At 35.2% G+C, this 26,006-nt stretch overlaps 1 pseudogene; it reads left to right on the forward strand.

Annotated features, from left to right (window-relative positions):
• Window positions 1-22,093: 22,093 nt before the first annotated feature.
• LOC150058942 (UDP-glucose 6-dehydrogenase pseudogene) lies at window positions 22,094-25,084 on the forward strand (annotated as a pseudogene).
• Window positions 25,085-26,006: the final 922 nt, after the last annotated feature.

Consider the following 26,006-nt stretch of genomic DNA (forward strand, 5'->3'; position numbering starts at 1 on the left):
CAGTGACATTTTATTATTCACAGTGTGCTTCTCATTTTAACATATTCTTAGCTATAGTTTTCATTGGCACAGACACCATATCTTTTCAACATATACTTGTTTTTTCACTCTATGTGTGCCAAACTTTTATTCGTATGTTCATCCACTTTGAAAATATGTGGATGACTACACACTAGATGTATAGCTCTCAGCAATGGAAGAGGAACATGTGTCTTTCCCATTGCATTTTGAAAGGTATGCAAGCTAGTTTGAAGAAATAAAACCGAACCCCTGTAGACCATATTCTCTAGCTCAATGTTTTTAATCCCAGCAACTCAGAATGAAGAGATCTAGAGGATAGTTCAAAGCCAGCACAAGCACAAAGATAGCAAAACCTCAAAAGCCAAAAAGGTGAGAGTGGACATGGAAGGATCTAGGCAGGAAAACTAAGGCATAGGTGCTGAGTTTAAAATCCCATTACACAGTTCTCCTTGTAACGCTACAAGTGTTGAGGATTATATTATCGCATGTATATTAACAGATGAAGAAACAGAAATGAAGGCAACAAAGTAAGCTACTGATTAACCATCAAAGTTCATGCATTCAAGAAACAAAAGCCATATAACGAATGATTGCTGTCCATAAGGTGCTATGTTATCTCTCATCTCTTTTGCTGTTCCTTTGTTATCTCATATTGTCACAATATCTCACTTTGTTATCTGATATATTGGATACATTTGTATTTGGTTACCTGAAATTGGACAGGGAAGGAGGGAAAACCAAGAAGGGGGGGTGGGGGGGAGGGTAATGGGGACCAAGACATGTGGAAGGGCATTAATGTATGTGAATTAATGCACTTTCTATCTGGCAAATATCATGTAACCCTTTTATTAAATACAATAAAAATATTAAAAAAAAGAATCACCCTCTCGTGGTTTGTATGCTGGTGATAAGTTTTCTCCCTTTTTATTCTTTTATCTGAGAGATTATTTGTGAATCAAATGTAACCATTTGAGGTGGATTTATGTAGTAATAACACTGGAAGCTTCAGAAACATGTTTCTCTGGAGGGTAAATGGTCCAGAAGGGTATCCAAGTAACAGAAGATCACACTTTGTTTCTAGGTTATCATATTGCCTTTATGATTTGCAGCAAAATCCTCAGATTGTGGTTGTATTTGTAAAACAAATGTAGGATCAGATTCTGTCAAAGGTTCATTAAAGCAACACATAACAATAAACGTGCTAACTGCCAAACTACTTGTATTTAATGGAGTTAACGATTCTTTGAACAAGATTTTGGAATAAGGCATTTTAAGTTAAGATATTTTTGAAATGAAGCCAGGGCAGAGTGGCTCATGCTTGCAATCCTAGCTACTCAGGTGGCTGAGATCTGAGGATCTCCAATTAACCTCTAGAAAATGGGAAGTGGGGTTGGATCAAGGGTAGGGAGGTAGCCTTGAGCTGAATAGCTCAGGGACAGTGCCCAGGGCCATGTGTAGGGCGGTGGAATTGAGCTGAAGAGTTCAGGGACAGCACCCAGGCCGAGTTCAAGGCCCATGACCCACACAATATATATATATATTTTTTTTTTTTCTAAATGAAAATCTTTAACAAATCATTAATAATGTAATTCACTGAAAATGGTATTTTTTTTGTTTTCTATATTCCCTGATCATAAGGATAATATTGAATGCTATCATAATTAAATTCAGCATGCTTTGTGCTGTGAGTGCTGATTATTTAAGCTTTTTTGTCACTCATACATTTTAGACTGATATATTTCACACCTGTGTTGTCCAATAGGATTTGTATCTTTATAATTTTTCCTTATTTTTTAATACAGACTTGGAGAATAAATATATTCGTTTTTGTCCCCTAGGTTACATATTAGAATTATAAAAAAAAGCTTACTAAAAAATCTCTATATATATTCTCTGTGAGTAATAAAGAAAATGCATATATATCTTGAAATATATGGGCCATTTTCTTATGAGATTTTGGGGGGAATTTTTCCCATATTTTATCTAACATTGTAAATGATTTATTATCGACTCATTAGAATTTGAACTTAAATTGGTTTGTAAAATCTTTTTAAAATTCTTGATGACACTGTGGATGCATTATCCATGAATAGAGAGCAGAGCACTGTACATAGCAATTTATTTGGGTATTAAAAATAAAAACAATAAAATAAATTGAAAACTAGAAGATCTCAGAAAAAACATTACTATATTGAAGTTTCATGGAGAATCATGTATTTGTAGATCATAGATACATATATGTACATACATAATGTATACTACATAATGTTTAATATATATGTACTTATATATGTATATATTACACTGATATATATAGTCACTGATTTCCCTTGAGATAGATATTATATTGATGTTTTACATTCATTGTATATCAAAATACAAGTATAATTGAAAAATGTGAATTATATATTTTCCTTATATTTTATCAAATAAAAAGTTCATAAACTATAATAGAAAACTGACTATAATGCATTATAGCATTAGCCAGACACTTTTGCAATCCTTACTTCACATATAACGTCACCCCTGTGTGATACATGTGTGCACACATGAATTTAAAATTTAGGGATGAATTAAAAATTTGTCTCAATAATGTTTTTAATTGCCATACTAATGCTTACTTTAATGTTATTACTAATGCTCCTTTCTCTTTCATGTGCATATATTTAAACCCAATGTTTGTTCCATTTCAACATATAAACCTCATTTTAAAAACACATTCATTTTGTAGGTATGAAAGAAATGTGAATGTATTACAATTTCAGAGTTTATTATGACATAAGGTATTTATTGGAAGAAATAATTTTATCTAAGGAAATTTCTTTAAAAGGTTTCCTCCTAGGAAGGTCTTGAACTGAATATAAAATTTTGTGACTGAAATGAACGTATTTTTTCCTAAGGAAGGTACTTTACTAAATATGAGAATGTGGGGATGGAATGAACTACTTCCCTGACCTCACACTATTAAAATATCAAAGCATAATATTTCATAGCCTTTGCCTTTCTTTCATTATATCTAACTGTAGGTTTTATTGACCATAAAACAATGTGGCCCTTCTTAAAATCCATTCATATAAAGTCTTGGAAAAAATCCATTTTTTTAATCATTTGAACAGTCTATGCATTTTATCTCCTCTCAGAAATATTTCTAGTGTAACAGAAACAACAAATATTATTTTATCTAGCATCAGCTAAATAGTATATGTTTTATTTGTTAATAGGGAAAGCTACTTCCTGTGGTGATGTGGTTCTTACCAACTCTTTTCATAACACTGCAGACATCAATAGCTTCACCTATACTAGTTTTATTTCCACAGTGTAATGGAAATAGATATTGTCAGAGAATGAACTAAGTACTGCGATGCTAAATGCATATAATGAGAAATATATAGTGCTCTAATAATTCTCATGATATTCCTGATACATTTTCAGATAAACTAGTTTTTCTTCAGTTTATATTTTTGAACTCTTTCAATAATTCTCTTATCTATCCAAAGAAAATATTCTTTCACTTAAAATTTATTTAGCCTAGTTTAATTTTAATAGCCATGCAGTGGTTTTAAATATAGACATTTTTTGTCTTTATTAATAGCATTTCATCTTAATCTAAGTTTTCTTCTGGGACAGGTTTATATCACTAGAGCTCTCCTGCTGTCTAATAAGTCAGACTGACTTATGAAAGTCCAGAAAAATAGTTAGATATTGGAATGCAGTTATCTGCTTGGTCATATTAGAATTGTGTATCACAGTTCATTTCTGTACATCTCAATGTTTAAGAAGGGCCATTATAGTTAAGAAACAATAAAATACACATTTCTATGACTTCAGGATGGGACCCACTTGTCAGTGACTTGGAGACTAATCCAAAACAGACTGATTAACAAAGTTTATGAACTATAATTTCATTTTACATACATTTGCTTTATGTATATCTTTCATCTTCAACAACATCTAGAAATTTTAGTTAGTATTTCTAAGTTCTATTAGAAATTCTATTTACACTTACATCATTGCTAAAGCCAGAAGTATTATTGAGGAGAATGCTCTGAAACTAATTCTTATAAATGTACCCATGAAAAAATGCAATGATTGTTCTCTTCTCCCTGACTGCTTTTAGGATCCTATCTTTGGCCTCTATTGATCCAGTTCAGATTATAATGTGGCAGTGGGATGTTCTTTTCTGGTCAGGTCTATTTGGGGTTCTAAAAGCTTCTTGTATCTGTATGGGCCTGCCCTTCTGGATATTTGGGAAGTTCTCTGAGATGATTCCCTGAAGTATATTTCCAATACCATTGACCTCTTTCTCCAGACCCTCCTCAATACCAATTAGCCTTAAATCAGGCTTCCTAATTGTATCTTGGACCCCATGTAGGGTTTTCTCATATTTCCTAGATTTGAATTGACTCATTTTCTGTTCTGTTTCTATAACAACTAAATTATCTTCAACCCCGGAAATTCTCTCTTCTGCATTGTCTAACCTGTTATCAAAGCTATCTACTTTATTCTTCATCTCCCTTGCTTCTAATTGCTCATTGTTGATGCCTTGCATCTCTTGTTTTAGATCATGTATGGATTTCTTTAGCTCCTTGATTTCCATTTGAGTGGTTAGCTCAGCAGCTTTATTTTCTTTGGACATTTGCGGGAGTTCGGTCACCTTTTCATTTGTGGATTCTATGAATTCATCCATTTTTTCTTTGAAAAACCTTTATTATGGCCTCCTTTATGGCTTCCCCTTTTTCATCTATCACCTTGTTTATGGTTTCCTCTTGTTTAGCTGTGGCTTCCTCCCTTATCTCTTTCTTTATGTTTTCACATTTTTAATTAATGATGTTTATCAATTGCATTTGTATAGCACTTGGAAGGCTCTCCTCTAGATTTGCCACTGACTGCTACATTGCCTGTTTATATTGGGTGGGAGATGTTATTCCTTGATTTGACATTTTTCTTGAGTTTCTTGTTCTGACCATTTGAGGATGGGAGCGAGATTAATACAAAGTGGGACTGCATTAAACTGCAGAGCTTTTGTATGGCAAAAGACACAGCTAGTAAACTAAGTAGGAAGCCTACAGAGTGGGAGAAGATCTTCACCAACCAAACAACGGACAAAGGCCTCATATCTAAAATATATCAACAACTCAAAAAATTGAATCAATCTAAAACTAATCTCCAAAGTAACAACCATCCCATTAAAAGATGGGCCAAAGACTTAAAGAGAGTCTTCTCTGAAGAAGAAACATAATGGCCTATAGACACATGAAGAAATGCTCAACATCTCTGGTCATAAAAGAAATGCAAATCAAAACAACTCTAAGATTCCACCTCACTCCAGTTAGAATGGCCAGTATCAAGAAAACTAATAACAACAGATGCTGGAGAGGATGTGGCCAGGAGGGATCACTACTACACTGTTGGTGGGAGTGCAAACTTGTTCAACCACTATGGAAAGCAGTATGGCAGTTCCTCAAAAGACTAAACATAGAGCTCCCCTATGACCCAGCAATTCCAGTACTTGGCATTTACCCAACCATCCAGAAACAAGGGCATACTAAATCCACCAGCACAACAATGTCCATTGCAGCACTATTTACCATAGCAAAGATATGGAACCAACCTAGATGTCCCTCAGTTGATGAGTGGATCAACAAGATGTGGTATTTGTACACAATAGAATTCTATGCTGCTGTCAGAAAGAATGACATTGCCCCATTTGTTAGGAAATGGAAAGACTTAGAAAAGATCATATTAAGTGAAGTAAGCCAGACTCAAAGGAACTTAGGCTCCATGGTTTCCCTCATTTGTCATAATCAGTAGAAACCATGGGCTCTACTAGCAGAGATTAGCAATAGAGCAAAACCTTGATACAAAAGACCATATAGAAGGATGCTAAATGAAAGGATCTCTAGGATATAGAAACATAAGCCATATAATGAATGATTGTTGTCCTTAATGTACTATGTTATCTCTCATCTCTTTGCTGTCCCTTGGTTATCTCATATTGTTACAGTCTCTCACTTTGTTACCTGATATAATGGATATATTTGTATTTGGTTATTTAAAATTGGATTGGGAACCGGGGAAAACAAGATGAGGGGTGGAGGTGGGGGGAGGGAAATGGGGACCAAGACCGGAGAAAGGGTATCAATGTATGGGAATCAATGCACTATCTATCTGGCAAATATCATGTAACCCTTCTATTAATTACAATAAAAATATATGAAAAAATGCAATGAAAAACCTTAGTTCAGCCAGGAAAGCCTTATAGGATTCAATTTGACATGCCATATATTAAGGTAAATTATATATGTATACTGAAATCCATGGGCACAAAAAAAAGACCTCAATCACATACTAATAATTTAAATTGTCATGATAAAGATATAAAGAAAACCTGTAATCCCAAATGATAAAGGAAATCCCAAATATTGCATTACCAGGCAAGTTTCCACAGTGGTTAATTAAAACTTAATCCCACTAGGATCTCTGAGGTATAGTTTAAATTAATGGCCCTCAGTTCTTTTTCTTCTTAGCTTTATAAGCAAGAGAGTAGTTTTATTTAAATGCCAGCTTTATCAGCTCTTTGTTGAAAACCCTTTTTGTTTGTTCACTTTGTTTTTGTGTTGATACTGGAGATTGAATTGCCTGAAATCAAAGTTTCCCATTCTCTCTTGTTTTTTTCTTGAGGATGATTGGCTACCAATTGAACCACATGTCCACTTCTGACATTTAACTGAACAATTGGAAATGATTATCTCTCATAATTGCCATCTCCAATCTGAGCCTCTTGAGTAACTAGGATTATAGGAATGAGCCATTGGCACCCAGCAGTGATGGCTCTTATGAGAATGAAGGGCTAGCTTCAATTCTCAGATACTACTGTGCTCTTGTTCTGCATAAAATCCTTTAGGTAGAGGAAGGTCAGGGAAACACGAAAGTGTTGGCTGTGAGGAGAAAGGAAGGAGGAGAAATGTCACTCTTTCTGAGGGAAGTATAGAATTCAATTGTGTCTATGCACTACATTTTCTTGATTCGCTCATCCATTGAGGGGCATCTGGGTTAATTCCATACCATGGCTTTTGTAAACAATGCTTTAGTGAATATGATCATGCTGGTGGCTTTAGTGAAGCCTGGTATGTGGTGAATTGGGTAAATGCCCAGGAGTCAGAATGCTCCATAAAAAACTCTGTGTTTAGTCTTTCCCGAGAGGTTGAACAAGTTTATATTCCCACCACATCCCTGCCAACATCTATAATTGTTAGTTTTCCTGATAATGTCTATTCAAACTGGGGTACAGTAGAATTTCAATGTTGTTTTGATTTGCATTTCTTTTATAGCCAGAGATGTCAAATAGTTCTTCATTTGTCTATTAGCTATTCTTATTTCTTCTTTGGAGAAGTCTCTCTTTAAGTTGTTAGACCATTTATTTTATTGGATTATTGTTTTTTTGAGGAATTGATTTTGGAAGATTTAATCTTTTGTACTCTGGGTATATTTTAGATTATCATACTAAGCAAAGTAAGTCAGGCCCAAAGAAACATAGGTTGCATGCTTTCTCTACAAGTGTTTCTCTATACGTAAACTTAAGGGATGGTAAAATGGATAAGATTACACCTGGACAAGATTACTTTAACAGCACTCTAGACATTCATACAGTGAAAACAAGGGAGGCTATTCTTAGAGAGGATCACAAGGGCTCAATATCTAGGTCCCAAACATATATAATATAATGTGTATCTAAATGAACTAAAAATGGAAATAATAGGTCTTTTTAACACTGTGTTTTTTTTCCTTTTTAAAAAATTCTTTGCTTTATTCCCATTGGTTGCTGTTTTTGATTTCTGTATATTTTGCCGTATATGTAAGTTTATCTGACTTGGAGGTAGGGACACAGGGTGAACAGATGCAGTGGTGATACTCACTAGACACTATGTTAATATGAACTATATAACTTTGGGTGGAGGGAATCCAAGAGGGTCAAATCTGGGAGAGAATGAGAGAAGGGGTGACATTGTTCACTACAAAATGTACCCATTACCTGACTCATGTAACTGTAACCCCTGTGTATATCACTTTTACAATAATTTACTTTTTATCAAAAGGAAGGAGGGAATTGAAATGACAAGGTTAAAGGTCCAAGAAGTGACACTACTTGCTTCATATGTGAACAAGAATGATAGATTGAGTCAAAATTTTGTACTAATATCTCTGATGTAGTAATGGACAGATCCTTTAAAAATAATGCATACAAGCTGGGCATAGTGGCTCATGCCTGTAATCCTAGCTACTCAGTAGGCTGAGATCTGAGGTTCGCTATTCAAAGCCAGCTGAAATCCTAAAGACTGAGAGTCTTTTATCTCCATTTAACCACTAGAAAATAGGAAATCGCTCTGTTGCGCAAGGGTAGGGTGGTAGCCTTGAGCAGAAGAGCTCAGGGACAGCACCCAGGCCAGAGTCCAAGACCAACAATAAGTAAATAAGTAAATAAGTAAATAAATAAATAAATAACTCACTCAATCAATCAATAAATAAATAATATTAAAACATAATGCTTACATGGTATACTGAAAGACAGTATTAGCTCACATTGCATCATTCTATTGCAAAAGCCAGACACAATTAGCATAAATAGAGAAAATATTATTTCAGCTCACTGTGGTACAACTTCCAGTCAGATCAACTGGTGTCATTGCTAGGCAGATGCTAGGGAATCAGCATGTCATTGCCAAACCAAGTATATAATGTTAGGGAAGAAAAAAAGAAGTATGGCCTCCAAGATCACATGCTCCAGTGAACCAAAGAACTCCTTCATATGCTACCCTTCAAAATGTCCATGTCTCAAGTATTCTCCCTGGATCAAGCTTTTATCACATGAAGACATGCATCCAAACCACATGCGTTTTTGTTTCACCATGATCTCATGCTAGCTTTGGCACCAAGCAAGAACTCAATGAATGAATCCATGAGATCAAATTAAGTCATTAGGAAGAGGACCACTGCACCTTGTATGTACCTGGTACACTATAGACTGTGTCATTTGACTAGACAAATCATAGGAGATGGAAAGGATGATGCCTATCATATGCTAATCAGGGGGCAAAGAGAAAGAAGTACAGATCCCAATAGCCTCGTTCAAGGTCATTCTATCCATGACCTAATTTCCCTTCCTTTGCCCTTATCTCTGACAGTTTCTCTCACTTCTCAATCAAATGAAGCTGAGGACCAAGCTTTTAACACAGGGGCATTTGGGTATTATCTATGTTTAAACTCTCCAATACTGTAGCATATTATTTTGAAACATATTAATACATTAGTATGACATAAATTGATTTTCAATAGTTATTTAGTTGACTATTTTCTCTTTAGGCAGAAATTCATCAATTATAGATGACATAAAAGAGAAATACACAAGCACAAACCTTAAAATTCATTAATATTGTACAAACAATTCTCCCTGGAATTATCATACTACACAAAGGCAATCTGATGACATTCAAACTTCCATTGATTTAATTTATATACAAGTATAGAATTTTGGACATGCCTTTGTCTTATAATAGATTGCAGAATTTGAATAGGGCATTTAGAAACATTTGACTGTCACATACACTTTTGAAGATATCATTATCATGAATATGCTAAACACAACTAAGATATGCTTAGATATAGCAAAATACCTAGTGAAGAATGAGAGCTAACCACAAGCTCTCAAGATGGATTTTCTTTTGAATTCTTAAAGAATTCCAGAGAAGTCTGACATAATTTTGCTCATCACTTCTTCAAGTATTTAAATTCATTCTCCTCATTTCTGTCTTTCATGTGGCTGGAATAGACAGGTGCATGTCACCACACCTAAGTATCACTTGAGATGTGGTCTTGTGAATGTTTATTCCTAGGCTGGAATCAAGTATCATTCGTCCCTATCTTCACCTCCTGAATAGGTTGAATTTTAAGGATGACCCATAGATATCTGCCAGTGCCCCAAATCTTTTAAATACATTTATTGGCATCAATATTACAGTTATAATTATATATATGTACAGTGTACTTTCAAGAAATCCTTTAAATATATATATATATATATATATATATATATAATTTGTTTCCCACACATTTGAAAGCTTTTGTTGCTCTCTAGCTTATTCTGATATCCTGGGGTGACTTTCTGCTTGTGCCTTAACTATTCAGAAAGTGTGTGAATAGCCTGCCATTTGGGCAACAGAGAGAAATATAAACAAAGACTCACATAGATGATGTTATTTCCTGGCTTCCCTATATTGTCTACATGTGACACTTCCTCCTAGACTTCAGTGAATAAGCAGATCAATTCAAGAGATTGAGTTTTAAGTCTGCTAGAGGGTATGGGAAATGTGACTTTAATAATCAGATTATCATTTAATTAATTTCAGGATTTCTACATTTATGCAACTGTAATTTATTAGTCAAATACACATAAAAGACATCAGATTTAGTCTGAAATATTGAAACATTTTCAGGAATTTAGTCATTATTGTAGAATAACTGCAACAAAGAAGAGACCAAAGGGTTTTTTGATTCAAGAATTTGCAATTCAAAACCTTGCCAATAAAGTTGGTGAAGAGGTTTAATTAAAAGTATGATAAAAATTTCTAGTGAAAAGGTCAATTGTAGGTTTTCAGTGAAAAAAAACGACATAGATCAGCTTTTATATTTTGGTGGTATTTTTGGCAGCACTAATAAAAGCAGAACTTGCCTTAATAAACTTGAATTAATTTTCTATGATATGACAGAAGAATATGTGTGGAAATTAGGACAAAGTATAAAATAGTATATACAACTTTGCATCCAGTGTCTGGGGAGTAGTTTATCAACTTATCAACAAAATAATGTTAAACAGTGATTTAATTTCTTGACACTTCAATTTATTATATATTAATATAGATTTAACAATATCAATCTCATATAGTTTTATTATTTTAATACATAATGTCCTGAACAAAATCACTTGGTGATTTCTTGGTTGCCAGTTGGTGCTGCCATTTGGGGGGAGAGGTGATGGTAAACTAAGTGGGTGGGGCATTTCTGGGGATAATCGGTCACTGGAGGGGAACATCTTGGAGGGAGGAGGCATCTCTTTCCTCCACTTTCTGTCTCTTTCTCTGGTACATTTACACAGTGAAATGAGCATCCTCTGTCTGCCACAAGGTTGTGCCTTACCATTGGCCCCAAATTCACAGACCCATCAACTGTGGACTGAAATCGATGAGTCAAAGTAATTCCTTCTTCCCTTAAGTTGTTTATGTTAGATATTTTCTTACTGTGACAATGTCTGAGACATCAGACCTGTGAATATCAGATGTAATCATATGCAAACAGAGCCTGTACATACAGCTCCTGGTACATACTAGGTAAGCATGATTTAAAATTATGTATTGATGTTGATACATTAATGTCCACAATAATGGGGATCCCAAATTTCTAATGTAATTATGCTTTTGAATAAGACTTACAGAAATATTTGCCATATTAAAATGGTTTCCATATTCTAACTTGCCTATCCTCAGCAATTTCTTCCTTGTGTTGTTCAGTCTCCCTATTCCTGCTTCGTTCTCTTTTTCAGACTGTACATTGCTGTTTTATTTTATTCTCAAAATTTAAATAACAGTAATATAAAAAATTAATATAAAAATTGTTCAGACATATGAAGAGAATTACTAAAATAATTTATAAAAATACAGAAAATAATATAGAAAATCTTGTGGATGTGTTAGTAAGTTTTAGTTTCTGGAAATTTAGTGTGTCTGATATTTTTCTCCAATCCTGCTTTTGCACATTTAAATATAATTATTGATATGCACAAAGTATGTCATATTGGTAATATTTATTACCTTCCACAGTTTAGCAGAAAAACTGGCTATAATTATGTATGTGTAAATATTTAGCTGGGACATTTTTATGTGTCCCTGGATATAATACTTAACTTTCTACAAAAGCTTTACTTTTTTCTACTGTAAATAGTAGTCATTTATCCACCTAATAGTGTTGTTTACCATCTATATGTGACAAACTGTACAATACTTATTACAGTGATTGTGGTACATACAAACATATATAAGGGAGATGTGCATTGGAGAAGATACTAAGAGCACCTAGTAAATCTAACATGCCCATAACATTACTACACTGAAAAGAAGAATTATGTCACATAACTTACCCTGTAGAATGAGAGATAATTGGCCTTATGTATCTAAGTTTAGTCCAATTTGAAATTACAAGAAAACATACCCTGCTCCAGAATTCTACACACAGGAAATTTGGTGATGATGGCATGTAGAATAGAATCTGTACAGGATGTTGAAGATTGGGAAAAGGAAGACTTGAACTATGTTGCATTTTGCAAACACAGTCAGACAATCCTATGAGCCATTTTGGGGCAAATATTACCTTACAGAGATGCTTGCCAGTGAAGTAAAAGGGCCAGAGTACCACAGTCTCCAGTGACTAATATTGATTCTGAGCTGCACCCATGAAAAGGCCAAGGAAGAGTAGCAAAATTGCCTTTGGAGAGAGTTGCAGTTAATTGAGGTTCCAGCAGCTGTTAAAATAAATACTCTTATAGAAACAGGCACACACAGGTACATCAAAAATTAGTTGTTCAAGTACGTATGTATGTATGTGTGTGTGTATATATGTAAGTATGTATGTATCTGTGTATCTGGGCATCTATCGATGCATCTGTGTATCTATTTATCTATCCATCTATCTACTTCTCTATCATGTTATCTTTTACTATCATATATCTGTCCAATACATATATACACATATACATGAATCAACATGTGCATAAATTCATATATTTTATAAAGGAATATTATTTTCAGATATCCTCTGGATATCAAAGCTGAAGTATGTATGAGGATGATGAATTTTACTTTAGTGAATTTTGTCAAATACTATTTTAAAATAGGAACAATACAAAACATAAACTAAAAGTATTTTACTCTATAGGCTAGTGTCATATTTAAAATGCTGAATGCATACACTAAATAAAACAGATCATTTATACAGATATTAGAGCTTATTATTTTGTTGGCAACAGAACAGTAGGCATATTGATGGTTCAGGGACAGCAGACATCCTGATAGTTTTCCAAGAAAAGCATTTATGCACCTTCCTACAGGCTTTTTTACGACTTTGCTTCTATATCTATTGAAATTCACAGCCATTTAAATGTCTATCAATATGATGATTTGCATTTTTTCTAAAGACAACGAATAAAGCTAAATAGTGAAATTTACCTTAATACTTCTAGTAAAAGAAGAAACTCACGGAGTGTTAAATTTTATTTCCGTTAGAAAATAATTGTTTTGCCTTTCTTTGGAAGGCCAATAAATAGCTTGTGCATAGTTTTTATTTTAATAGTACAAATGTTGTGTATTTTCAAATGTATCTGACTTTCTTTTTAAAACAAAATTTTTCTGTAGTGAATCTGGCCTGATATAGGCAATTCACTACTCTCAGCCTCTCAAGTGCTGGACTACAGACATCTGTCAGGAGTCCAACATTTCTTAAGAATATCCTACTTTTAGACTAAGAACAAAAATATTGTGGAATTTATGTTAAAATTGCTCTAATTTCTAGACATTCAAACCATGGGTCATTTAGAAGCTTTTTTCTGTTTCAAACTAACTCCTTTGATTTTATTTCTCCTTGTACTTTTCAAATCATTTTCCAGAATATCTGTTGATGCAACCATTTTTATGCCTAAAAGTAGCTTCATAAATTAAAAGTGGAGAATCATTAAAAGTGCAGAATTAGTGTTATAACACTTCATAATCATTGTCAGGTCTTGGTATCTAGCTATTGAGTGATGCCTCTATTCTACTTTCTTTAGTTATTATTATTTTCAACAGGGTCTTAAGCAGTTGCCCTGGGCTGGTTTCAGATTTCTCCCTTCCTTTCCTTCCTAATTAACTGGGATCAGAAGCATGAACCACTATTACCAGTTTTTTTTTGTTTGTTTTTTTTCAGTCACAATCTCTCTCTCTTTTTTGTCTAGGCTTACTGTTTTGGAAGAGTTCTGATTACAAGCACCTGATGCCACACCTGGTCTCCCATGTGCTTCACATCAGCTTGGAATTACATTAGATAACCAATGCGATGTAAATGTTTGCATAAATGCTTGTTATACCATGTTGTTTAGGAAATAATAGCAGGAAACAAAATGCACATAGAGTGCAAATACAATTAACTTTTCCAAATTTATTACACATGCATTTGTTTTAATCCATAGATGGATAGAAGTGATAACATGTTTACATCAATATTTTACACTCTGACATTAATAATTGTATAATTTTCCCTCTGCACTAGAAAATATGAACTTAATGAGAGAATGAGAGAAGGAAATGGAGAAAGAAGAAAGAAATCGAGGAGGAGGAAAATGAAGAGGGAAAGCGAAAGAGGAAAAGGTTAGACAAAGAGAAAATGAAGAACGGAATGAAAAATGCAAGTAAGATGATATCCCTGAAAAGTAACTGCTAAATTCCTATAAGGATATATGCATACATAACTATGCACATTTATTTGTGTATATATATGTAGAATGATAGATACACGATACATATTTTTCTTTAAAATCACAAATTCAAGAATAAAGAATATTAGATAAGGATTCTCACACCTATTTTGACTTCTTAGTTATAATGCACAAAATATTGATATTTTAGGTTAATAGGAATATTAAATATAGCTATGCCTCTCAATCTAAAGCAATATGAAAAATTAACCCTAAAGTTTACTTAACATATGAAAAATGGATAATTGGTGTAGAGCTAAAAGTTTCACAATTTTATCCCTAATGTATGTTTAAAATGCTAATATGAGATACAAACATATGGACTATGAGTTTTCAGAAAACTGAAATATTTTACACATTGGCCTGATTGATGCATAATGTCACCCTTTACTTAACAAATGTCTCCCTTATTTAACAAACACGTATCATATAAAGAGAAGATTCGTAAAACTAATACCATCATTTCCTTAGGTATGTGTTTCATTTTTATGAGCATTTCAATGCAGAACAACAAAACTCTGGGAAGAACAAATAACTAATGTATATGTTTTTATAGGCAATGTAATCCTAGTGGAAATTGCTTTAGTCTGCTGAAATATTGCAGAATTAAAGAGATAGAAACCTAAGAAGTAATTCTGTCTGAAAGTATTTCTCATTCAAACATTTGAATGAAAAACAAACATAGATTTTTACTGGGGTTAGTGCTTGATCAGGGAGGCAGGTGTGGAGAGATTAGGGCGAGTTCAGATGCTTTTACTAGCTTTTATTTCAGAGGCATTTAAGCTAGATTGGGCAATAATTTCCTCACATAGGGAGGTTTTTACTTTGGAGTATTTAGGAAAATAATCCTATTTTGAAACTTAAGGAAAGACATATATTATTAGTTTTGGATAATCATTCTGTGCCATTCACTGTGCTAAGCAGTTGAAATGTCGTGCCTTATCCAGTCCACCTGTAGGTCTCTGTGAAAGGTAGTCTAGACTCTATCGAGTCTACAAGCAAAGTATGACTGAGGAAACCAAATGCAGTTTCCAGGTTTAAAAGTTTCATCAAGTTTGGACATCAGCAAATGCTTAAAAATTAGATATTCATTGTCTTTAAAACCCAGCCTCATAGCTGTTTTACCTTTAAAACCAAATTACTCCACAATTAGGATTTTGTTGTTGTTGTTGTTGTTGCTGTTGTTGTTGGTCAAAGGTCTTGAACGCAGGGCCTGGACAGGTGCTCTGCTTGTGCTTTTACACTCAATGTTAGCACTCTGTCACTTTGAAGCACAGCGCCACTTCCAGCTTACTGGTGCTTAATCATAAATAAGAGTCTCGTAGTCTTTCCTGCCTAGGCTGGCTTTGTATCAGGGTTCTCATATCTCAGTCTTCTGAATAGCTAGCCCTACAGGCGTGAGCCCCCAGCACCTGGCTTTCCTTATCATTTTTGAAGCTCAACTCATTAATTTAAGGAATAAGCAACTTGGGTCAATGGCATGAAAGAATAGCATACTGCAAGAAAGTAGCACATAATCTGACGGGTTCACAGAGGATTGTGAGTCTGGACTATATCAATGGAAGAAGGTTGATTTATTCAAATCCTGCTGTAATTGTTTCAAAAATTAAATGAAAATGAAATAATCTATTATTATATAGAAGGGAAGGATTAAGTCTTAAATTGGATTTCTGAGTTTAAGATGAAAACTGTAAGTTAACCTCCAAAATAGCTTAAAATTGAACTTTATCTTTTTTGTATGGAACCATAGCTTTATGAGATTTAGAGGAGTGAACCCTTTTAAAATGGTATAGTAATTCAAATGACAGTTTTAGAAGCAAACTGAGCCATGCATTCTAGTTTATTGTTTGATCCAATATTCCAATCACTATGAACTATGATACATAGAAATAGCCTTCATTAAAATTGATTTTTGCATCATGGTAATTTCTTGTCATTTAAATACAGAGTTACAGGATAGATGCTAAAAATCAAATACGTGTGAATGTAGTAACATAATGATATGAATAGCATTACCAAATTTAAATCATCTTGAGGATGTTTTGTTCTAAAAAATAGATGACTTTCCACCTAATAAGGTGAACAAAAATTTACATTCCTCTAAGGGTATTATCCTGAATAGTTTGCTTGGCCTGTGGCCATAATTGCCTTCAGAGGGAACTGGTTGGACCAGTCAGTAATAATGTCACTTGACAAAACTGAAAGAGGACTTAGGAGAAATCCCTGAAGATTGGGCTGCTATAAGACATGTTAATAGTTCCATGGTTTGTGACTTGAGGCAATTTCTCAGAACCAACCCTTAGGTACACTTGACATTGTATGAGATATTTTTCTTTGTCACAACTGTGAAGACATGTCACTTGATCTAGAGAGGAGAAGCCAGAGGTCTCTACTCATAATACACAGTGCAGCCAAAATATGTTTTATTTCTAGACTGGCTGTTTTGTGTTTTCTTCTTGTTTGTGGGGTATTTTGCTGTATTTATTTGTATAGTTGACTTTAAATAAAAAGGTTCATTTTAATTTTGGATCTTTTCACCTTTTTAAATTTTTTTTCCAGTCCCTGTACTTGAACTCAGGGCATGAGCACATTCTTTGGGCTTTCTCAAAGCTAGAGCTCTACCATTTTAGCCAACAGCACCATTTCATTTCCAGCTTTTTCTATGTAGTGGTACAGAAGAATCAAACCCAAACCCCAGGTTTTCATGCTTGGTAGTAAAGCACTCTACCACAAGGCCAAACTCCAGGCCCCTGTATAGTTAACTTTTGATGCAGGCTTCCATAATCGATAGAGTACAGGCAATACCTCTGCATTTCAGAGCATTTAAGAAAAAATGCTGTTTTATATCAGTAAGACAAAAAAGCATACTCTTTCATATTCATATTTGATAGTAAGCCTTCATGTTCTAAATTGTATTTCTATTTTACAATTAAGGAATATTGTATGTTGAATTAATTTAGTGCAAAACAAGCAATGTAGCCTAAAATTCTCTTTATATAAGGTTATGGCTGAGTGAGAATATTGAAAGGAATGACATTGTTTAAGATGCACTGTATTCATGAACTGCTTTGTTGAATGACAACTCTCTGTACAACTATTTAAGATAATAAAAAATTAAAATAATGCAGATACTCAAACCTTACATTAGATGTTTTTAAGAAATTTATGATAACTCCTTTGGTTAATCTCATATTGTTACTGTATCTGATGTTGTTACCTAATATATTGTATATATGTTTATTTATTTATGTATATTGTATATAACTCCTTTGGTTAATCTCATATTGTTACTGTATCTGAAATTTTCACTTAGTATATTGTATAGATATTTATTTATTTATGACCTATGTATATAAGGTCATATAGGATGAGACTAAATGAAATAAACTCAAGGATATGGAAACAAGAGGTTTATCTTGTGTGAATGTTGTTCTTAATGTGCTATGTTATTTCTTTTTTTCCCTTACAGTTAATCTCATATTGTTACTGTATCTGACTTTGTTACCTGATATGTTATACATAGCTTTATTTATTTATTTGAAATAGGGAAGGGAAGGTGGGAAAACAAGATGACTGGGAGGGGTTAGGGGAGGGAAATGGGAAGAAAAACATGAGAAAGACTATCAACGTTTGAGAAGTAATGCACCTACTACCTGACAAATGTCACTGTAACCCCTCTATACATTATCCTGGCAAAAAAAGAAGTAAACTGGAAGTGATCCCATGGCTTAAAGTGATAGAGTGCTAACCTTGAGCTGAAGAGATCAGGTACAGTAATTAGACCCAGAGTTCAAGCCCCATGCCTGCCAAATAATCTTAAAAGATTCTTATACAGTGAACTCAGAGACTTGGAGAAAACCAAATAAAATCACTTGGGAATAACAGCTCTACTTGCATATTCACCTGCAATTGATATGCTTGTACCTGAATATATTGGATACCATAGCACAATGTAAAAGAAGAAATATGAGGCAGGTTTTGCAGTGTACAAATAAATTATACTAAAATGTGCCATTTAGTTGTAGATCAATATTTATGCAAAATACTGTGTCATCACATACATTTCAAAACTTAATCTCATGTGTGACATACAGTGTTTCCTCCAAATCACATGATTTCCCAAAATTATTTTTGAATGAACAGGCAACTGAAATAGTAGATTGATATAATAGAGTGTATATATTGGTCTATAATTACTTCAGCTAAGAAAGATGCAGTCAAGCAATGGTAAGGAAGAAGAATTTCTGGAAAATAATCACATAGAAGTATTTATTAGCAAATAAACAGCAGTAGAACCCCTAGTTCATGTACTTTTCAATATAGATAGCTTCTTCTCCAATACTTACACATAACTATAACATGCTATTTTGCTTATAAACTCCTTAAATACTTTTAACTAGAATGAACACAGACACTAGATTTATTTCCATAAAATAAAGAAAAACCAGTCAGCAGTTATACTTTTAATCATTATTGAGCCAAACTCAAATTATTTAATAAAATAATTCCTCAAAAGGTGTTTATTATATACAAAGGCCCAGTGCTGAGCATAATACTTAACACAGTAGAATTCCATAAAGCCAGAATCATGGCTAAAATTCGACATATAAAATGTAGAAGCAAAAGCAGAGTGCTGGTGGCTCAAACCTATAAACTACTATAGCTACTCAAGAGGCTGAGATCTGAGGATAGTGGTTTGAACCCAGCTCATGCAGAAAAGTCCCTGTGAGACTCTAATTTTCAATTAACCACTTAAAAACTCAGAAGAGGAGCTGTAGCTCAAAGTGGTAGAGCTTAGTATTGAGCTGAAGAGCTCATGGACAACGCCAAGGTTAGGCCCTGAGTTCAAACCCCAGGAATTAAGTGCAAATCTGTGAGATTTTAATGAATAACTGAGGATGTAAGCTTATTCTACTTCTAACACTATAATGAGCACTAAGAGAACACATGTGTTTGGTAATGAGCACATAGGCACTACCACATTTACACAGTCAACACTGAGTACAGACTGCTAAAATGAAATGTCAGCTTATGCCTAGCTCCATATCAATCACGACAACACATTCTAAACATTTATTGGCATTCTTCACCTTGTTAGAGGAATTCATTTTTCTCCTTTCTTGAGTTTGGATAAACTAAGTGACTGCCTATCCAATGAAGTATGTTGGGAGTAATTTCACAACAGATTGTCAGTAGAGGGTTTAGGATATTTGCAGCTTACAGCTCCTCAAGTCCCCTAGAATCTTAAGAACCCTGAGCCACAGTATAGCAAGTATAGCAAGTATAGCAAGCACATGTCAGTGAAGCCTTGTAGAGCCCAGGCTGCTGATCACTTCCACAAACCATGTAAAGTAAAAGCAAAGTTCACTCAAGCTAGGCACAGTGACTCACACCTGTAATCTTAGCTACTCTGGAGGTTGAGATCTGAGGATCCAGGCTCAAAGCTAGCCTGGCACTAAAGTCCCTAAGAATTTTTTCTCCAATTAATCACTAGAAAATGGGAAGTAGGGCCGTGGCTCTGGTGGTAGAGCACTAGTCTTGAGCTGAAGAGTTCAGGGACAACACCCAGGCCCAGAGTTCAATTCACATGACTGAAAGAAAAAAAAAAAAGTTGGTCAAGCCCTCCAGATTCATTCCAACCCATGAGCTGAATACCCCCCGAAACACCAGTTTGTCCAAATTGAAACAGAGTCTCTCATGTAAACCAAAAGTTTGAGAGCTAGCTAGTACCTTTGATAACTTAGATAACATTATGACAAAATAAATACAAGATAATGTCTCTGAATTTAACCCTGTTTAAATTATAGGTCTGTGGCAATATAAAATCCTTTTTTGTCTAGTTGCTTTACTCGTAATATGTGAATGTCAATAGTATGTGAATCGTTGCAATTAGTTAAGGTTATATGAAACAAGGGAGCTTAAATTCTAGGCAGAGGGGAAAAATGACTAATGCATTATTATTATTGCAAGGCCAAAATAAAGACACTTGCTTAAAATGATTCCCTGTTTAGTAACCTGTTATCTAATAATTGAAACCAGGTTGGTAAGAACAGCAAAATAGAATTTGAGTTGTTTTAAGGTATATCAATCAAATTGATTACCAAAGGTTATTAGGCTATATTCACACAAAAATCAACTTTCAAATTTATATCTATCCAATTACAAATGCATTATTGGTTAAATGAGTTTTTTTATCCTGAAATTAAAATTCATTTTATAGACATAGCATTTTATCAACATGCTCTGACAGGTCATTTTACATATTTACTTTGACCAAGTTATATTTTTAACTTCATTATTGATTTACTTTGACCAAGTTATATTTTAACTTCATTATTGATTTATTACTTCAATATAAGCATAAGAAATTGACAGAAGTGAGCATAGCTTGAAAGGTTTCTATGTTGCTAGTCAACACAACTGGGAAATGGATTTCAGTTTTTGTGCTACTATGCCTGAATTGCTACTTTAACACTGGAAGTTGTGGGAAAATACTTGCATGGCCCATGGAGTGTAGCCACTGGTTAAATATCAAGGTAATACTGGATGAACTCATCTTGAAGGGTCATGAAGTAACAGTTGTGAGGCCATCATCTGATATTTTTTGTTGGTAGCAAGGAACAGCATTAAATTTGAAACTTTCCCTTCATCTTCCAATACTGATGAATGAATTGCAGTTTTCTCAGAACTCATCTATTCCTGGACATATGAATTGCGAAGAACATGATGTTTGGCCTATTCACCGTTACTGGAGAATGTATTTAATCCATTTTCTGATGCTTTGATAAATAATTGTAAAGAAACAGCCATGAACAAGGAACTGACAGCTAGGCTACAAAAGGCAAGATTTGATGTTGTGATTGCAGCTGCCATTGGTCCTTGTGGAGAACTTCTGGCTGAGCTATTGGAGATTCCTTTGGTATACATTCTCTGCTTCTATCCTGGCTACACAACAGAAAAGTATAGTGGAGGGCTTCTGGTTCCTCCTTCTTATGTATCATTCTGTCAGTATTAAGTGGACAGATGACATTCCTGGAGAGGGTAGAAAACATGATGTGCATGCTGTATTTTGGTTTTGGTTCGAGATATTAAATGCATTTTATACAGCAGTAATAAATTAAAATGCTAATCTGTTTTAGAAGTAAACTTTTGAGATAGGAAATTACTTAGGGTCATGGTACATACATAAATATAGTTTTGTGCTTTTTATAAAATAAAATACTTATTTTCTGATTGTCTTTTTTAGTAGGCCTGTCACAACATTTGCAAAAGGACAAATTTTTAGACAGCGGGAGGTGGGGCTGGGGGCAGAGTCCAGGAGGGCTTGGCTGCGGGGGAATGAAGCCTCCGCCTTCTAGGGCAAAAGCCTTTAAATACGGGCGCGGGCTGGGGGCTCAGGGTGCGGCCTTCGGCCTCCTGACCCGGCTACGTGCGTCCTGGTCTTATCCTGCCGAGTCCAGCGCGGGTGCCGGTGCGGGTGCAGAAGCTACTGCAAGGCTGTCCGAGGTCGAGGCTGCCGCCGTGTCTGGACTCAGAAGCGGTGCAGTCATGTTTGAAGTTAAGAAGATCTGTTGCATTGGAGCGGGCTATGTCGGAGGGCCCACATGCAGTGTCATTGCCCACATGTGCCCGGAAATCAGGGTAACAGTTGTTGATGTTAATGAAGCAAGAATCAATGCATGGAATTCTCCAACCCTTCCTATTTATGAGCCTGGATTAAAAGAAGTAGTAGAATCCTGTCGAGGAAAAAATCTATTTTTTTCTACAAATATTGATGAAGCCATCAAAGAAGCTGATCTTGTGTTTATTTCTGTGAATACTCCGACCAAAACCTACGGTATGGGGAAAGGCCGTGCAGCAGACCTGAAATACATTGAAGCATGTGCTAGACGCATTGTGAAAAACTCCAATGGATACAAGATTGTGACTGAGAAAAGCACAGTTCCAGTGCGAGCTGCAGAAAGTATCCGCCGCATATTTGATGCGAACACAAAACCTGACTTGAACTTACAGGTGCTGTCCAACCCTGAGTTCTTGGCAGAGGGAACAGCCATCAAGGACCTCAAGAACCCAGACAGAGTACTGATTGGAGGGGATGAAACCCCAGAAGGCCGGAAAGCTGTGCAGGCGCTGTGCGCTGTGTATGAGCACTGGGTTCCCAAAGAAAAGATCCTCACCACCAATACTTGGTCGTCAGAGCTTTCCAAACTGGCAGCAAACGCATTTCTCGCCCAGAGAATCAGCAGCATCAACTCCATCAGTGCTCTGTGTGAAGCCACGGGAGCCGATGTGGAGGAGGTGGCCGCAGCCATTGGCATGGACCAGAGGATCGGAAACAAGTTCCTGAAAGCCAGTGTGGGATTTGGTGGGAGCTGCTTCCAAAAAGATGTTCTAAATTTGGTTTATCTCTGCGAGGCTCTGAATTTGCCTGAAGTAGCTCGCTACTGGCAACAGGTCATAGATATGAATGATTATCAGAGGAGAAGGTTTGCTTCCCGGATCATAGACTGTCTGTTTAATTACAGTGACTGATAAGAAGATAGCTATTTTGGGGTTTGCATTCAAAAAGGACACTGGTGATACAAGAGAGTCCTCCAGCATCTACATCAGCAAGTACTTGATGGATGAGGGCGCCCACCTCCATATCTACGACCCAAAAGTGCCCCGAGAGCAAATCGTCTTGGATCTGTCCCAGCCCGGTGTCTCCCAGGATGACCAAGTGGCCCAGCTTGTGACCATTTCCAAGGATCCCTACGAAGCGTGTGATGGAGCCCATGCTGTTGTCATTTGCACTGAGTGGGACATGTTTAAGGAACTGGATTATGAACGGATTCATAAAAGAATGCTGAAGCCAGCCTTCATCTTTGATGGGCGACGCGTGCTGGATGGGCTCCACAATGAACTGCAGACGATTGGCTTCCACATTGAAACAATTGGTAAAAAGGTGTCTTCAAAGAGAATTCCATATACTCCTTCTGGTGAAATTCCAAAGTTTAGTCTTCAAGACCCGCCTACCAAGAAACCTGAAGTATAGGCATTGTTGGGTTTTTTTTAATCTGTGATTATTTTGGTACTTCATTGTTTAATGAAACAATATTTTTTAATCATCGGATTTGTACTAGCTATGTGGATATTAGCATATCTGGTAATTATGAATCAATATTTTTTTACATATTTTTATATTATCGTTAGCTCAGTGATTTGATGAGCAGAAAATAATCATGTTGGTTTTAAGGGTATCAAGTTTTTGTAAGAGCAAAATTAAACCTCAATTTTTGTGTATGTGCCTATCCTTGGGCTTTAACTCAAGGGCTAGGTGCTGTTCCTAAGCTTTTGTACTCAGTAGTCATGCTCTACCACGTGAGCCACCGCTCCACTTCGGGCTTTTTGGTGGTTAACTGAAGGTAAGAATCTCAATGAGCTGACTTCAAACCACGGTCATCTTTAGCAGTCAGGATTACAGGTGTGAATTACCAGTGCCTGGATTAAATACTTTTATCTTTACAAATTACATAGGCAGCACTTTAATATTGCATCATAAAGGAAAAGACTTTAGTGGCTTATTTGCATATTATTAAACATAAGTTTTGAAACCATGAAATTACTGTGCTAACCAGCCTTAACAAGTATGGTCTGGTAAAGCTCTTTCTTCCTTTTGGGTTTGGGTATTGCTTTTTTTTTTTTTTTTCGTTATTTGTTGTTTTTTGTTTTTTTTGAGCATTTTTTTATTGTAATTAGTAAAAGGGTTACATGATATTTGCCAGATAGAAGGTGCATTAATTCACATACATTGATACCCTTTCACATGTCTTGGTACCCATTTCCCTCCCCCCCCCCTTGGGTATTGCTTTTTTTCTTTATGATACTGTCTTATGTAGCCCAGGCTGGCCTGGAACTTGCAATCTTCCCTCCTCAGCCTTCTCAATGCTGGGATTACAACGATATACTGCTATATATTCTCAACTCCTTTTATTTTAATCAATATGTCATTGAGGCTTAAACTCAGGGCCTGGGCACTGTCCTTGTACACCTTTTCCTCAAGGCTAGTGCTCTGCCACTTGAGCCACAGTGCCACTTCCAGCTTTTTCTATGTATGTGGTACCAAGGGATCGAACCCAGGGCTTTGTGCATACTAGGTAAGCACTGTACCACTAGGCCATGCTCCTGGCCCCCATTGACTTGTTTTAGCCCTAAAAGATCATCACTGTATTTCCAATCACTCTAGCTCCAAGAACTTACTCTGTAGAAAAAAAATTATTATTACTAGGTGTTTGTACAAAGGTTTCAATACCATAAATCAGATTGAGTACAATGTATCAATGTCTTTTAAAACAAATTTAACATGATGAATCAGGAGAATAATTGATTTATTTCTTGGCTTTCCTCGTTGATCACTACTTTTATAGTCTGTCAAAATGTTTGTTACCTTTATTTTGCATTTTTGTGTTTTTAGTTCTAATTTTTCCTTTTTTTTCTTAAGAAACCCAGTAAAATCTTATATTTAATAAAAGCTTTCACATATAAAAAAAGGACAAATTTTTAAAAAGTAGTTCAATTGCTTTTAATATTTTCAGGAAATTTCCATGAATCTTGTTGATGGAGTATGCTTTTAATCAGTTCATACTGTTTTTTCCAGTCAGATCTTCAAGGCAGATATATAGTATTCTCAGTAATTACCCTGATTATACATGTAACACCTCACTATAAAAATAGATTTTATTCTTTTGTTTCCATTTTATTTCCACATACATGCAAAGTTTTTTGTCAGGTAAACATCCACACATCAACAACATTTTATTTATTTATATTTTTTTCAGTTGTGGGGCTTAAACTCTGGTCCTGGGTCCTGTCCCTGAGCTCTTCAACTCAAGGCTACCATTCTACCATGTTGAGCTACAGTACCACTTCTGGTTTTCTAGTGGTTAATTGAACATAAGAGATTGCCTATACAAACTCCCTTAAGATTTTTGCTCAAACTATTTGATACAACTTTGACATATCATCATTTTCCCTTTCTTTTTGATGCATTTCAATTCTCTGAAATGAACTGTCAATGTCACTAATACCTTAATCTTTGAACAGTTCATTCCAATGTTCAAGCCACTAATTCTAACAGCATTTCTCACAAACATTATCTTTCCCTTTTCCAAAAAACAAAACATAAACATGGCTTAAACTTGGCAAACATTTCTTGTCATTTTCATCCAATTTCTGTAAACTCTCCCTTTCCTTTACCTATTAGAATCAATATTTCCCAGCTAATGATATAGAAAAGCCTCCATCTCACGTCCTCCATCTCATTTGAATTGCTCTCCAGTGCATCTCAATTATTTGAAAAGATTATGACGCTACACAAGACATTCCAAGGCACATTACTCCATTATTCTCACCCTGATCTTGGGCCCCTGGTCTTTGGACTCAAACTCTGACCCTG

The sequence above is a fragment of the Megascapheus bottae genome, chromosome 9, assembly GCF_031878675.1.
Source record: "Megascapheus bottae isolate mThoBot1 chromosome 9, mThoBot2.hap1, whole genome shotgun sequence".
NCBI classification, from domain to species: Eukaryota; Metazoa; Chordata; class Mammalia; order Rodentia; family Geomyidae; genus Megascapheus; species Megascapheus bottae.